The sequence below is a fragment of the Crinia signifera genome, chromosome 3, assembly GCF_055691185.1.
Source record: "Crinia signifera chromosome 3, ASM5569118v1, whole genome shotgun sequence".
In the NCBI taxonomy this organism is placed as follows: domain Eukaryota; kingdom Metazoa; phylum Chordata; class Amphibia; order Anura; family Myobatrachidae; genus Crinia; species Crinia signifera.
In genome coordinates, this window is record NC_139219.1 from 288,553,640 (window position 1) to 288,571,324 (window position 17,685).

Sequence of the window (17,685 nt, forward strand, 5' to 3'; positions counted from 1 at the left end):
AGTACTTGGGTTACTCACCATTTCCTATATAATCCTCCTAACAACCAATCCATCTGGGATAACAATTAACCAATTAGGCGGACTAACAATCTCCACAATTAGAAAGAAATTTTAGTCATTAATACAACTAACCTTTAGAATTGTCGGTTTTTATGTAATAATATTATATATACTGTATATATATATATATATATATATATATATATATATATATATATATATATATATATATATATATATATACAAAATGAATGTGTGGCGCCACCTGTGAGTCCCCAGCGATTAAAGGTATAGTAGGCAACGTCCCCCTTTTTATTTTATGGGGTGTCAGCCAGTCCTCAAAGTCCAAGTAGTGGTATATTACTTAAAAAAGGGATGTGTTCAATAGATGAGGATGCGGCGACTATTTCTCTTTAAAATATATAAATTATAGATAGTGCAACCTTCACTTATTAAAACAAGGTTGCCGGTGTTAAGTATGGACCTGGAACCACAGTGCGTAGCTTAATTGACTATAACTACCAATATTAAAAAATATATGTTAAAAAATAGTCACTGTATGTAGGTAAAAAATAGGTACATTTATTTATACAATAAAAAAGGGATATTTAAAAACAGACACATAGAAATAACTCACCTAGACACCGCCAGCCCCCCGCACCACCAGTACTGTGTCACCTAGACTCTTCTCCCCCCCCCCCCATTCCAGACTGCCTTACCCCACCACACTTGTGCAGCTTATCCCGCTGCCCACCACCCTTGAGAACTTGAGCCACAGGCTCACCATTATTTGCACTGCAACACTTGCTTATTGTCTGTACTACCACTGGACATTGTCATCGACATGCCTAATAAGGCACATGTGTAATACATTGTTTAGTACCACAGCATTAAATGTGTGTTTTTTCACTTGCAATCACATTGCACATCCAGCATTTATTTGATTTATTGATTTATGAACACATACTTAGCGCAGACCTCATAAAAACCTTTTGTTCAAACTATTTATCAGAGGGTAGCCCCCCACTTTGAGGACCTGCAGCTTGTATGCAATTACACCCCCATCTGGGTTAGCGCCAACCATCCTTTTTCTGTTTAAATAAATAAATATATTCAAGGTGCAAAAAAAAATAATAATAAAGTGCTTATCTTTAGATGAGGCAGGAGGGCTAGAGTGCGCCAACGCGTTTCGTCCTTCTGAATCTATCAAGGGATATATATATATATATATATATGTGTGTGTGTGTGTGTGTGTGTGTGTGTTTAAACATATGTATATAACTTTTTTCTTTCTTTGTATTCCGTATACCACTGGCCAGTGAATGTTTTGTCAATATTTATGTTTTACAATTTAGCTTAATACATTTTTTTTTACTTTTTTATATACATTGATTCCAGCGTGTTCTATATATTACATATCTCTACTTTTAAAGTCTCCAGTCCGGGAGAACCCTAGAGAGGAGACTGTTAGCAGCACTTCTGGGAGCGGGGCCTGATGACATCATCATGCCCCGCCCCCAGTAATGCAAATCACGGGTCTCTGCGAAGGGACAGAGCTAAAAGTGTACAATTTGCATATTTAGTCCCGTCCCACCCCCTGAAAGCCACAAATCACGGCAATTTAACACTGCCGCTGGGAATTTCCTAAGGGGGCAGTCCAGAGGTGTCCGGGAGGGTTGCCCGCCTTCCCGGAGGACCGGGAGGGAATCACGATTTTTTGGAGCCTCCCGACCTTTCTGGGAGGGTAAGCAACCCTGATACACATATGCTTCCATTTTTATAAATATAAATTTTGGTTGTTAGTGCATGTAGGTACATCCAGAACCAATGCCTTCCCATTTAATTACCAGGCAATAATGGTACAGTCATGGATGTTCTGTGGGTAGTGTACTTTATATGCATGAGGAAAGGATCTGATAACACAAGGTGCAGAGAAATCTGTTACAGTTTGACATGTTCCAAATATCCATTGAACTAAAGTGAAGTAGGTCAGGAACATTTCCTGCACATAACACATACAGGAGCTAGTTACTTCGCCCACAGTTCAAATAGATCCCACAGGGTGTCAGGGTCAAAGTAATTAACAAAATTGAGACCCTTGGATCGGCAGCTTGGAAACCTCAGCGGTCCCCTTATAATAGCCACAGGTTCTGTTTAGGTCACAGTTGCTTAGTAAATGCTCAGCTTCTTTACCACTGCTATGGGAGCAGGGGATAGTGGAAATGCCATGTTTATGTCTTAAACCATAAACTGTTCTTTTACTGCATGAATAATAGTAAAATTACCAGCTACCATCCAACCACTTTTCTAAAATAATAATGAACATTTTTATGTGTAGCAATTAAAAAAAAAAAAATTATGGCAAAACAAACCAGGCTGCATTCTGAGACTTTGCTAGAAGCCAGCTTAGTGGCACTGCTTCTCTCTAGCATGAAACCGAGAAGGAGCTGAAAGTGCTCAGATAATGAATCCCATGTAAAATGTATGAGATACTGAGCCAAACAGAGCTGACATCTCTTAGGAAACAAGTTTTATATCTCTAGCGCGCTCAGGCTTAAAACCGCTAGAAAGAAAGAGTTCTGTGTTTCTCCACCTTTAAATTGATATTCTCTTTCTGTCTCTTTCAGCATTCTGTAGTACGACATTGCCAAGTATAATAGGCGGCGAAGGAAAATATTTACCTTCCATTGAAATTGTGCATTCATTTAGCGTTTTTAGGCAGTTACACATCAGAAACCGATCAGCAGCTAATCTCATATTCAATCTGTCAAGAAGATGGCAGTACAATTTCAAAAAGGCTGCGAGAAGAAGACACGCTGGGTGTCGGGAGAATTGACCCCATTAAACAAGGACAAATATGGACATTAAACGGAGAAGTGTAAAAAGATGGTAAAATGTGTTTTGTTATTGTTACATCATAGTCTGATGTAGAAGCACAACATGCAGAAATGCAATGCATACTGTACTGTATGTTTGACTCCGCCCCATCACATACATAACAGTGGGTTTGTAGGGCACGGACTTGGGAATCACATGCAGCTAACTAACAGTACATGTTGCTGTTTCTGAAGTGTGTAAGTGAATGCAGTACGCAGAAAGTACAGGGCTGGATTAAAAAGTAACGCCTCTGTGGCTGTAAGTTTTTTTTTTGTTTTGAACACATTTGAGCACTTTTATTTAGAAACGATAACTCATATATCCTCTATGTAATGTACTTTTCAGTTTTTGACGTAGTCTCTATCCCTTTTCGCACATGTGCGCCAACGCTTGACAAGTCGGGCAAACCCGTTGGAGAAGAAAGCTGGTGGTTGTTGTTGACACCAGGACCAAACGGCAGCTTTCACCTCGTCTACAGAGTTGAAGTTTTGATCCTTAAGGTGCTCTTTGGCTCACAATCTCCATTCTAGGTCATCCCAAAGGTGTTCAATGGGGTTAAGGTCAGAGCTCTGTACATGCCAGTCGTGTTCTTCCTCCCCGAAAACATCACACCATGGGGCCTATTTAGACTTGCTCTTTCAGGTCCATATTCAGCCCTGTCTCCGATGGTGGGGTCTGCGTATGAGCATAGGTGCTAATGCGCATGTGCAAATCCCCACAGCGAAAGCCTTTGGTGAGATTTACCCTTGCCGGAGCATTTGCACTTTGCAAGGGGGATTTCTGGAGTGGACACCTGGCGTTTCATGGGCGCGCCCACAAAAACTGTGGGCGTGCCCATAGATACGCTGAGTGGGCCGCATGGAGTGCAGGCGTTCCCCGGCCTGCTGGGGCGGGCAGATGATTTTAGTGCCCACCCCCAAATCTGAGAAAACCGTGTGGCAAAAAGTAAGTCCTGGGCTACTTTTCTGCTACATAAAGAGGAGAACTCATTTGATGATGAACAACTATCCAATAATTTCTCCTCTGTGTGGGCATCCGCTTGCAGAGTAGCAATAGGATCCAGGAGGTGGGCCATATGTTCGCTGGGGCAGCGTTAACCTGTTCCCTAGGCTCCAAACATATGCAGCCTAGCAAGTAGGTCTGAATCAGGACCCATGTCTTTATAGTCCTACCAGGCCACTTGCTTGTGTCTTCTTCCCCAGGCTGAAAGTTGCCAGACAGCCCCTGGTTGAAACCAAGGCTTCCACACAGGTGTACTGATGTATTAATCCCAACCATTTTGGTGTTGGTTCCGCTACATTTCATTTAGTGCCAAGTGAGGCCACTTCTAGAAAAATTTCCAGGGATGCCTTTAGTTCACAATCCGCCCCTGTGAAGACCCAGGTTCAGAAACAAGCTCTAGAGGTCCAACTGCAACACTCATTGCAACCATGCTTTATTCAAGCAGTGTTTAGATCCTGCTGTTAACTTCCACTACCATGGATCAGAGTAACAAGGATGCTGGTTAAATACATTTATTTATTTATTTACAGTTTCTTATATAGCGCAGCAGATTCCGTTGCGCTTTACAATTGTAGACAGTGATAAAACAAACTGTGTAACAAAAGACAGACTTGGAGGGAGGAGGGCCCTGGTGCAAGCTTACAAACTATAGGGATATAGGAGGGAAACACAAGGACAGGCATCAGTAATAGCATAGCATCCCACCAAGTTGCAAGTCCAGAAGAAAAGCTATATAATACATAAGTGCCTCAGAGGGTTATGCATGTGGTACTTAAATACAGTATGATAGGCTTGCCTGAAGATGTGAGTTTTCAGGGAACACTTGAAAGTTTGAGGCTAGTGGAGAGTCTTATTGTGCGCGGGCATTCCATAGGGTGGGGCATTCCATAGGGTGGGAGCAGCCCAATGAAAGTCCTGTAATAGTGAATGGGAGCTGGTGATCCATGCATACATACATACGTATACTGTATACATATACACAATTACATACAATATATATACAAATACATATAAACATTTAAGGAAAGAAAGTTGTCTAGAAAACAGACTAAAAGAGATAGTACAACTTCCATAATCACCACCCATTTCCCAATGCAACATATACCGTATGTGTATTAGATCTATGCTTTTAATAGAAGCCAATAATCCCCATGCCCAGGATGAGACATTGTCTTTTTTCTTCATTGCTGCTTGAGTGGAAAGTAGGAAAAGAGATGAGTGTCCCTATAATGATGCAAACTGAGACAGCTGTCAGATGCAGTGTTCTTTGACGACAGTAAATGTGGAGATCTAATTGAAAAAATGCTAATTTTTTTCTCTCTAAAAGACGGTAATCTTCTAATATTTGTATTTTAACCCTAATGCTAACCCTAACACTACAATATCTATTGTCAACATTTAGCAGATGTCAACATTTAACTATGCGAACATCATAACATTCTAGTGTCGACACTATGCTTGCCAGCATAGTGAATGTCGGCATGCATCCATCTTAAAAAATAGGTATTGATCTATGAATTACTTATAAACGAATAAAAAGATCAATTTAAAGACATTACTTTAAGAATCACAATTAAAGACATAACAGTTATGACATTTATAAAAATTGATTCATTCACTAATAAAATAAAAAAGTTATAATAAAAAGTCCAACATTTCGACCACATACATTAAAATTTCCCGGTTCAAAGGATTAATCCTTAAATACTATTTCTTTAGTGCCCTTACCCACTTGATTCAAATAAACCTCTAGATGTAGTTATAGGTGGGGAGCTCTTAATAAATGTTGTAATAAATGATTGTCTTGCCTTGATTTATATGACATAATTGTATTTGCCGACACCTTTCACATGGAAGAGTTCCATAATTTTACTGCCCTGACTGTAAAAAAGGCCTTCCTTCTAAGTGTTCTAACCCTTCTCTCCTCCGGTCTAAGTGCATGCCCATATGTCCTAGTAACTGATTTCAAAGTAAATAGGCCGCCTGACAGATCGGTGTAGCTGCCCTTAATATATTTGTACATGGTTAAGCATGTATCTCCTCCATCTCTTTTCTAGCGTAAGCATTCCCAATTTGGCTAGTCTGTCCTCATAGCCTAAGGTCTCTATCCCTTTTATTAGTTCGGTTGCCCTTCTCTGGACTTTTTCCATTTCTACAGTGTTTTTTTATTGTGGAGCCCAGAATTGAGTTCCAAATTCTTGATGAGGTCTAAAAATTGCCATGTACGATGGTAAGATTACATTGACGTCCCTAGATTCCATCCCCCTTTTTATACAGGCTAGTATCTTATTGGCTTTATTTGCTGCTACCTGACACTGAGCACTGCACCCCAGTTTATTGTCAATATGGACTTCTAGGTCTATTTTTTCATTCTGATTTACCCAATTCTACACTGTTTAAATTATATGTAGCACATTGGGTGTGCTTACCGAGATGCATAACCTTACATGTGTCCACATTGAACCACATTTTCCATTGTTTTGCCCACTCATCTAGTTTATTTAAATCCCTTTGTAACATGGAGACATCCTTATCTGTACTAATCAACTGACACAGTTTTGTGTCATCCGCAGTATGTATAAGTTGCTGAGTATTTCCTCCTCTATATCATTAATGAATAAGTTATATTGAAGAGGCCCAAGCACCGATCCCTGTGGTTCCCCACTTAATACTGGCATCCAACTGGAAAATTCTCCACTAACATTCCTCCCAACATGAGCCATTCCAGGAGGGACAAAATGCTCTGTTCCTGGACTTCATTGCCAGTGGCTGTTTCAGAGATGCAGGGCTGTAACACAGTCCAAAATTTAGATAGGGGAGCTGCTCCAACAGCCACCCCAAACTCCACAGTCAGGGAATCACTGGCAGGTGTGACTCCCCTATTTGAATTTTGGACAATGGTGCAGTCCCACCTCTGTAATTGCCACTGGCAAGGAAGTCCAGGAGCAGAACATTTTGTCCCTCCTGGAATGGATCATGTTGGGAGGTATGCGTTAACCACCACGCTTTGTCCTCTATCTTGCAGCCATCTTCTCACTCAGCTACATATTTTTACCCATAGTCCCACCTCCTCCATTTTGTTGATCCAGCTCTTGTGTTGTACGGTATCGAAGGCCTTTGCAAAATCCAGGAAGACTATGGGCGGTATTCAATGAGGATTTTGGCAACGTGCAGCGAATCATGTTTAGGATTCGCGGCACATTCGCCACTGGTCGCCGCGTTCCGGAGCCTCGCCGGCTCCAGTATTCAACTGACCGGCACATTTTAACTCCTGCGGCAATGCCTGCCTGCCCCAGAACAATTGTGGGGGGGAGGTGGGCTCCCCGGGAGCCAGGCAACACAGGCTGCCCCCCGGGGGGGGGCCAGCAGGGGTCCGGGTATATTCACTACACCCGATCATGCATATGTAATGATCGGGTGAAGTGAATATATGAATATCTAATGAGAGGCTCGGCTCCGGCCCCCTGCTGGCTGGTCTGTGTAAAAAAATAATAAAAAAAAATATTTTTTTTAAAATTAAATATATATTCATGTGCTTACAGCTTACCCCTCCTCAGGATAAAATTCCTGATTTTTTTACACCAAATGTAAAAAACAAAACACTTTATTTTAAAAGTTCACATTTTCACCATAAAAAGATAGCGATTGCTACTCGGTGAATCATGGCGAAAAAAACCTTGAAATGTATTCGCCATCTGGTCATTGAATAGGGTGATTCACCGTTTTAGTCAAAAATTCGCCTTACAGCACAAAATCGCCATAAAAACCTGGCGAATCAGCCTCAATGAATACCGCCCTATGTCTACTGCGTTCCCAATACGTGCAAAAAATCAGATTCTATCTAATATCTTCTAGAAGGTGCTAAATAAATAATTCGATTCTGATTGAATAGAATAGTATAGAATTCCTTTATTGTCTCATAATGTAGAAATTTGCAATTGTTACAGCAAGGTTTAAAAGAGTAAAATAGTACAATAAATTAAGAACACATATGATATAAAGTCCAAACAATATAAATCTAGAATCTAAAGGTGCCCATACAATATGCGAATTTGGGCCGATTTCACCCGACTTCGGCACTTGGACCGAATTCGTTGCCTATAGCAGCATCCCATATGAAATAGAACTCCCATCTTAGTACATTTACCCCTCAGTGTCTGCTGCTGCTATGTGTGAGCTGTTGAATGTTTTATTAGTAATCTTTAGTTAAACACACAATTTTTTTTATATCACAGTAAATAGATGCAAATAAAACATCCAGTATTGCAGGCAGCAATGTTACTACCAATAATTGCAAAATGTCTTAAATATATTCTACTGATATGCATAGAAATAGTTTGCACAAGCTTTTATGCTGAGATTTGTGGATTGAGACATCCCCTTTGGGTGAAGCATGTCCCCTCCACGACACATCATGCTTCGCATGCTGCATTCTACTATAATCTCCCAGAAACTAGTTTCCAAAAGTAGGCAAGTATGTGTTAAGTAACATTGTGCTATAAATCACCTTTCCGGCAGATTACTCAGGCCTATTTTTTTTTCTGCTTAGACGAGAGTTAGTTAGATTAAGCAGCTTAGAGCAGAACTGTGCTCCCCGGATATTCTGTAAATCCTTGCAAATGTACAGCAGGAATAATACATGAGTTCCAGTGGAAACAATGGAATTATTTCCATTCAGATTACTTCTATAAACATCACCACAGCCAGATGTGAATACGCTTTCTGTCTTCTTCACCCATCTCTGATTTGATAAAGGATATAGACTCAATTTGCTATGGAATGAATAACATCCTCAAGACTTTCCCTTTTCTCTGTAAGAAGAGATAAATTATGTATGGATTTATCTACAGACAGCGTTATGCTGGGTGGAATGAAGAGGCAGTTGGATATAGTATTTCTGTGTTAACAACATGTCCATAAGGTCAATTTGATTCTAAAGAACCTCTGAACAGTAAATGAATGTACTACAAGTGAAGCGTAACAACATAAACAATACACTTTGATATTTTTATTCCAGTAGTAAAACGCTTGATATCAGCTGAAAACAACAAAAAAAAAGTTTAGTTTATGGTCATATTATAGAATTTACATATGCGCCGTTACATTGGTCTAGTTGTGATTCTTGGTAGGGTTCTCTCTGTTTTTTATTAAAACAACATTCTTTATTCAGAAAAGCAGAATTATGGGCCTTATTTTGGTTTACTCCTTCTGGCAAATTCCTTCTTAGATGGACAAAACCATGTGCACTGAAGGTGGGGTAGATGTTACCTGTGCAGAGAGAGTTAGATTTGGGTGGGGTTTTACTTCAAACTGAGATCTATATTGCAGTGTAAAAATAAAGCAGTCAGTATTTTCCCTGCACAGAAACAAAATAACTCACCATATCTAATTTTCTATGCACATTTTACATCTGCCCCCCAGGCAGTGCACATGATTTTGTTCAGCTAAGGAGGAATTTGCCAGAAGGAGTGAACCAGTATAAGGCCATATGGCTTTTATTCGGATCTGATCACAGTACAAATTTGTTTGGAAAATGGGCAAAACCATGTGCACTGCAGGTGGGGCAGATATAACTTGTATAGAGAGAGTAAGATTTGTGTGAGTTATTTTGTTTCTGTGCAGGGTAAATACTGGCTGCATTATTTTTACACTGCAATTTAGATTTCAGTTTCAACACACCCCACCCAAATCTACTTTTCTCTGCACATGTTACATCTGCCCCACCTGCAGTGTACATGGTTTTGCCCATTTGTCAAACAAATTTGTACTGTGATCAGATCTGAATAAAGGCCCATGTTTGGTACTTCTGACTTTATTGAGGGTAACTAGCCCTCCTTCCTTGCATGTGAGTGTTACTTGAACTTTTTATTAGAATATTTTGTGACCTGGAAGCTAATAAAATAGTAATTTCATTTTTTTTTTTAAAGCAGAAGTCATCATAAAATACAGAATCATTTATTAACCCATGTTTGTGGTACATTTCCTATAATCTTATATCCTTATTTATAGCAGCTGTACGGATATTTCCTATGTTATGTGTGTCGGTAATACAGTTTGTATGATGAGAGATTTTGTTTTGGTCTGGGCTAGTTGCCCTTAATATAGTCGGAAGCAGCATATATTGAAGCTGCTAGACAGTCATTAAAAGGGGGTTTGCACATAACCAGTTATACTGCAGCTGTCACTTCCCCAGGAAATCCAGTGTCTCCAGGGGTTGTCAAAATTCAAAGAAACTTCTTTACACAAAACCATAAAAAAACCATCAAACATTCAATATACATAGAGAACTGCAGAGAGTAGTATGCAATGTGATGTTGGGAAGCTGTCATGCCATACAAATGATATATATGTATACAGTAGATATATAGGTGAACCTGGGGATTATAACATGATTCATATACTGTAGATTCCAGGGGATTGCTTTAGTGGTCTTTAATCAAGTACAGTATGCCTCCACTTTGTAATGGGATACTGTTGCTAGGTCTACAAGCATTAGGTTGACACCACTAGGTTGACATGCTTGAAGGTCAACATGACTGAAGGTCAACGTGGGGTTAGGTCGACACGATCATTAGGTCGACACAAGCATTAGGTCTAAATGGGGAAATTAGACAGTCAAAAGGTCAACATGTTTTTTATCAAGCCGTCAAGTGCCGACAGGCGGTATTTCATGCCCTAGGGCAGGGGTGGGGAACCTTTTAAGGTCCAAGGGCCATTTGCATTGAGGCATAATGCCTCGGGGGCCATTTAAAAAAAAAATTACAAATCATCCTGCGGCAGTCATCCCACGCTCCGCAGGTTACGAGTCGCCGGTCTGTGTGGTCCGGCGGCTGTGCAGGGAGTCTCATACAGGGGAAAACTTAGGAGAGGTCGGTAGCTCTCGTGAGATTTTGCCTGTACTTGACTCGCTGTACAGCCTTCGGCCGGGTGGGCGGGCCACAGAGACCGGCTCCAGGGGCCATATACGGTTCTCCACCGCTGCCCTAGGGCATGGTGAGAGAATAAAATAGAGTGATAAATGTAGCGAGGCACCAAGCTCAAAGCATCGTGCCATGCAAGGGGACGCGTGCACTTTTTCAGTGCCCATGTTGACTCTGTCGACATCCAGGTCAAAAAAAGTTAAAACCCCATATAAAAATATTAAAGACAAAAAAAAAAAGAACTAACAGTATAGCCAGCACAGAGCTTAGGGCAGTGTGAGTAATATAGGGAGCAACGCCCAAACAAAATGTCTTATGCTGAAGAGAATGTTAGAAGACAATAATATAAGTTTATAGATTCAATTCATTTCAGTGTTCTTTTAATATTGTACAGTACATTGCTTTATGCACCACTAGTCAGAATTATTCACTTTAAATACTACTTTGTTTGACTAAGCCTCAATAGTCAAAATATTGTATGCCATAACAGTGTGTGGTGTTTCAGTAAAAATCACTGTACCCTAAAATTGGATACTTTTTACAAATTACAAAAAAACTTATAAAATCAAAATTAACCTCTGTATTCATCCTTGAATAAGTATTAACTACCTTGTTTCAACCACTGGCAAGACAGGATTTGTAAAGGTAAAGGTTTTTCGGTACTTGTTTTCTATCACGGCGCCCGTCGGGTCCCTTCGCATACCATAACTTAAGGTATGCGATGGGACCCGATCAGACCCGACGGACCCGATTTTTGGGATTTAAAGACCTTTTTATACAATTTTAAAATCGATTTTACATTGTACAGCCACCCTGATGGCTGATTACAATGTAAAATGCCCCCCCAGACCCGATTTTTAATTGTATACCCACCATGATGGTTAATTATTAGGTGAAATGCCCCCCCATTGTTAACGTAACGCCACGATAAATGACAACCCGAAGCATGGTGAGCGCAGCGTGGAGTTGATTTTATATAGTGTGGCGAGCGCAGCGAGCCACCGAGCCCGAAGCATGGCGAGCGGCCGCGGAATACATGTGAAGTAATTCGTGTGCGCTCGCCATGCTTCGGGCTCGGTGGCTCACTGCGCTCACCACACTATATAAAATCAACTCCATGCTGACGTGGATAGTGGGGGTATGAAAAGGTCGGAGGACGCGTACCGCCGCCGCTCGCCACGCTTTGGGTTGGTTTTGATCATGCCGTGGCGTTAACAATGGGGGGGCAATTGACATAGTAATTACCCATCAGTGTGCGTATATAATTAAAAATCGGGTCTGGGGGGGCATTTCACATTGTAATCAGCCATCAGGGTGACTGTACAATTAAAAATCGGGTCCGTCGCATCGCATGCAATGCGACCGATTTCTCAGACCCGATGCCTTCCAATGTTAATCGGTAGTGCCGTGCTAGGAAACAAGTACCGGTTTTTCAAATGGATGACGTTGGAAAAAGTAAATTAACTGTATACGAGGGTGATTCAAAAAGGTTGTTGTACTGTGGGTCTACAATGTGTAGGTTGACATTCAATAGGTCAACTACTAATGGTTGACATTTACTGGATCGACGCCTATAAATGGTCGACATACAGATGGAGCTGCTCTCATTCTTACCCCAGCGCGGCAGCCCCTGGAATGTGGCGGCTGGTGCACCAGCAAGCGTTGATGCTCCTGCGTCTCACACACTCGCATGTCCAATGCCGAGACTGGGGCAACTCTGATGTGCATGCGCCACATTTGGGATGGGAGCCGCTCAGATAAGAGTGGCTCCATCTGTACCCTAGGTCCACATTGACAGAAGGTTGACATTGACATTGTTGACAGGAAAAAGGTGGGCACTAAATAGGTAAATAGTAAATAGGACACAACTTTTTCACGTTTTTGTGTCCAGCACAATGGCAGCTTATCTACAGTAGAGCATCTGTCCTATTAAATGCAGTGCACCCCCCAAGCCTGTGTCTGTGACATGATACTGTTACTATAGACCTTTACAAGTTGGCAGCTGCTCTTTAGATGCAGAATGCCAAACATTTTGACATGGGGCATATTGATATTACACCCATGTTTAAATAACGAATGCCAACAAAATACAGTATGCATTATCTAGCAGACAAAGGCGTTACATTAAATACTGACTGCCATCAGACACTCAGAAATAATTGAAAGCATAACTGAAGATAAAACCATCCGTAGGTCTACAACTTTTCCAGTTTTCCCACAAACAGCCAGGCAGACTCATTACATGGGCATTCCGCAAAATTGTAAGAAACATGTGCCGTTGGCTTGTAATTTGCTATGCAAAATCTCCATCTGCAATGGCAGTACCCCTCCTCTTCTGTACCCCAAGTCTGTTATCTGGGTGTCCTCCTTGATTGTTCTTTTTCATTCCCCCACATTCAGTCCCTTCTACTCACTTCCCATTTCTACCTCTGCAGCATTTCCAAGATAACAACTTATTTCAAACTAGAAACATTGATTTCCTCATCTATGCCCTGATCACCTCTCATCTGAAATAATGTAATCTACTCCTAAAGGACCTACTAAATTCCATATTTCCTCGCTTTTGGTCTGTCCTCAACTCCACTACCAGTCTCAGGTTCCCCTCATAATGTTCCAGCTTTGCAGGCTTCCTCTTGCAGCTTTGCAGACATTTTCAGGGGGACACATGCAAATATAATGATACTATTGAGGGATATCAGAGACATCTACTGTAATCCGTCAATTTTCAACTGCAGCCATAGGTTTCTATGGGGGCTGCAAAGCTTTCACGATCATCAAGCACTTTCTAAAGCTTGGTCCTGATAGAATAACAGTAGAGATGCCTCCCCCAGCCACATCTAAATAAGGCCAAACTGCAACTCAGAATCAACCCTGAAATGTACAAATCTCTCCTTCCTTCAGGAAATTGCATGTTTTCATTTTCCCCATCATCCATATCCTTTGCTTCTGTTTTCCTCCTTCTAAGCATACTACAGCCGAGGCACAATTCCACTTGTGCAGAAATTGCTTGTAGATATAAATGGTGACATGGTTTATGCCATATAATGTTCTTATACACGCCTTGTTCCTAAGTCTTCCTAATGCTATTTTTAAGAAACTAGAACACTCTTTTCAGGTCATCCTAAGTTCCTCTATCATGTGTTTGCATAGCACAAATGACAGTTGAAAATGAAATTATTGAGAAACTTGACCTTATTATGGTTTAATTGGAAACATAGAATTTGACGGCAGATAAGAACCACTTGGCCCATCTAGTCTGCCCCTTTTTTAAACATGTTACCTCAAACCATATTTGAGCCTTATTTTTTTGTAAGGATATCAATATGCCTATCCCAAGCATGTTTAAATTGTACTACTGTATTTGCCTCTACCACCTCTGATGGTAGGCTATTCCACTTATCTACTACTCTTTCTGTGAAGTAATTCTTCCTCAAATTTCCCCTGAATCTCCCTCCCTCTAGTGTCAGTGCATGTCCTCGTGTTCTGCTGCTCCTCATCCTGTGAATGTCTCCCACCTGTACCTTGTTTAAACCTTTGATATATTTGAAAGTTTCTATCATGTCCCCCTTTCCCTTCTCTGCTCTAAAGTATACATATTAAGATCTTTTAGTCTTTCCTGGTACGTTTTGTGATGTAGGCCATGCACCATTTTAGCTGCCCTTCTTTGTACAGTCTCTAATGTATTTATATCCTTTTGGAGATATGGCCTCCAGAACTGAACACAGTACTCTAGGTGAGGTCGTACCAATGACCTATACAGTGGAATTATTACTTATTTCTTTCGACTGCTGATACCTCTCCCTATGCAACCAAGCATCTGACTTGCCTTCTTCATTGCTTAGTTACATTGCCTACCTGCCTTTAAGTCCCCTGAGATAGTGACACCTACAGATGGCCGGCGCCCACCAGATCCTCTCCTCTGGAGAGCTCCGGCGATAGGGACAGGGACGCGCATGCATCTTACGCGCACACACGTCCCAGTTTCACTGCAGCTGGGCAGTGTCTCCCTGCCCGTCTCTGCTTCAAGCATAGCAGGACCCGGGGCAAGCTCCACTGCCTCGGGCCACGCGTGCGTCTCGTGCGCGCACGCCCCTGGCGGGAGCCGGCCGCTGGCTGGAGCCGGCCGCTGGCGGGGGCAGGAAATGCTTTCCCCAGCCCCTGCAAAGACTAGGCTCCATCTGTAGATCCCTCTCTTCCTCAGTAGTTTCCATTATAGTGCCATTTCTACTATATATATAGTCTTTAGATTTTTGAGACCCTAGTGCAGTGGTTCCCAAACTGTGTGCCGTGGCTCCCTGGGGTGCCTTGGGACACTTGCAGGGGTGCCCTGAGTTGGTGGTCCAGCACCAACTCAAATTATTATTGGTTAATTATTTATGAGCAAAACCAGTGCTGGTGGCTGCCAATCATAAAATGTGTACAAACAGAAGCAAATCATGCCCTCTACCACATAACTGACCCTAAGAATTGCATATAAACCCTATCTAATTACATTTTTTTTGGCCTAGGGGTGCCGTGAAAAAATTCTGATACTCTAGGGTGCCGTGATTAAAAAAAGATTGGGAACCCCTGCCCTAGTGCATGATTTTGCATTTTTTGGCATTAAACTGTAGTTGCCATGCTGTTGACCATTCCTCTAATCTACTGTACCTAGATCATCAATCATTTGTTTTACCCCTCCTGGTGTCTACCCTGTTGCATACCTTTGTGTCATCTGCAAAAAGGCACATTTTACCCTCAATTCCATTTGCAATATCACCAATAAAGATATTAAATCACTGGTCCGTTTACTACAACTCTGTTTTCTGTCCTGCAACCAAGATCTTAATTCATTCAACTATCTTAGAATCCAATCTCAGATCGACAGTCGGAACATTGAATTGCAACTGTCAAGTTGCAGTCGAGAGATTGGACAACGGCCTGGGATTCCGACTGTTGGAATTCCAGATTGAATACCCCCCTATATGTAAATGGTTTAAGCAGATGAATGCTGTGTGATTGGGGTGCTAGAGCAAAGGTGAAAGGCAACAATGGAGTTATTACAATGCGCAAACTCCAATCACCATACAATGGAATGAGTTGCAACTTAAAAATGGCACAGAGAAAGAGGAAAGATGAAAGTCACATACTGTATGCTTCTCTGATGGGAAAAAAATAACACATTTTTAATTTAAGATATAAACATATTGTTTTGAGATTAAAAACATGTGATGTCATTGTTTAAAGAGCTTTAGTAACATGTAATGGTCAGAGAGACTTCAAATGGAACCGAGGAGAATAACATCTATTTTTGTACGGTCTTTTTGCTAATTATTTACACTTTTTTTGCCTCAACATATGTTTACGCTTCAATTAAAGAACTTTTCTACACAAATTAGCGTTGGCATCTGTGGCTTTGTGTATATTGAAACAAGGTGATTTTTATATAAGTTTCCTTTACAATTAAACATGTACAAACATATACAACTAGGCGATTGATGCTGCCCTATGGGCGCTCTTCACACCATCGTAAGGGGCTTCACCCCTTAACTTGTGAACGTTTTTATTGCATGAAATATTGTTTAGATTTTATGGAGCATGAACTGCATTGCTAGTTAACTTTGAGGTGAAATGTTGTATATGAAAAGGGTGCATGATTGTGAATGGGGTTCTGGTTGTTTTGTTGCTATGAAGAGTGATTACAGAATGGAGTTATGAAGGAAGTTTTTAGTAAGTAATATATGGTAATTGTTTCCTCGCACGGCGCCAGCAATTTTAATTGTATCCATCGGGTCCTAAAAAATCGCGTCGATCGTATCGCATGCAACCAAATCGCATGCGATGTGATAGACGCGATTTTAACATTGGAACCAATGTAAAATGGACCCTGAGACCCGATTTTACATTGGGCCCAATGTTAAATGCCCCCCAGACCCCAATTTTCATTGTATACCCACCCTGATGGGTCAAATGTTCTCCCATTGTTAACGCCACCCCATGATGAATGCCAAACCGAAGCGTGGCGAGCGCAGCGGTATGCGTCGTCCGACCTTTTCATACCCCCACTATCCACGTCGGCGTGGAGCTGACTTTATATAGTGTGGCGAGCGCAGCGAGCCACCGAGCCCGAAGCGTGGCGAGCGCAGCAAACCCTGCGAGGGGATGCGCATTACTTCACAGGTATTACGCGTCCCCTCATGGGGCTCTCTGCGCTCACCACGCTTCGGGCTCGGTGGCTCTCTGCGCTCGCCACACTATATTGAGTCAACTCCACGCCGACATGGATAGTGGGGGTATATTGGGAGGACGAGTATTGCCTCCCCTCGCGGGCTCGCTGCGCTCGCCACGCTTCGGGTTGGCGTTCATCGTGGGGTGGCGTTAACAATGGGGGGGCATTTGATGTACAAATTTCCCATCAGGGTGGGTATACAATAAAAAATCGGGTACATTTACCCATTTAACATTGTTCCCTATGTAAAATCGGGTCCATCGCATTGGTTGCATTGTATGCCACTATAATGGCATACAATGGACCTGATTTTACATAGGAATTTAACATTGAGTACAATGCATTCAATGTTACATCGCGTCTGTTGCATCGGTCGCATCGCATGCCATTATAATGGCATGCTATGGACCCGATTTTTTTAATTGTCAGAAAAAGGATAAAAATAGCCCAAAATCGCATCAGTCGGGTCCATCGCATACCTTAACTTAAGGTATGCGATGACCCATGACGGGCACCGTGCTATAAAACAAGTACCTAATATATTTTGGTGAAAGTATGAAAAGACATGTTTAACATTTGAAAGACTATTGTAAACAACACTGGCTGCAGGGTAAAGGTGCCCATACACGGTGCGATTTTTGCATGTGTTATGGGCTACATTGCAACGCATCACAGATC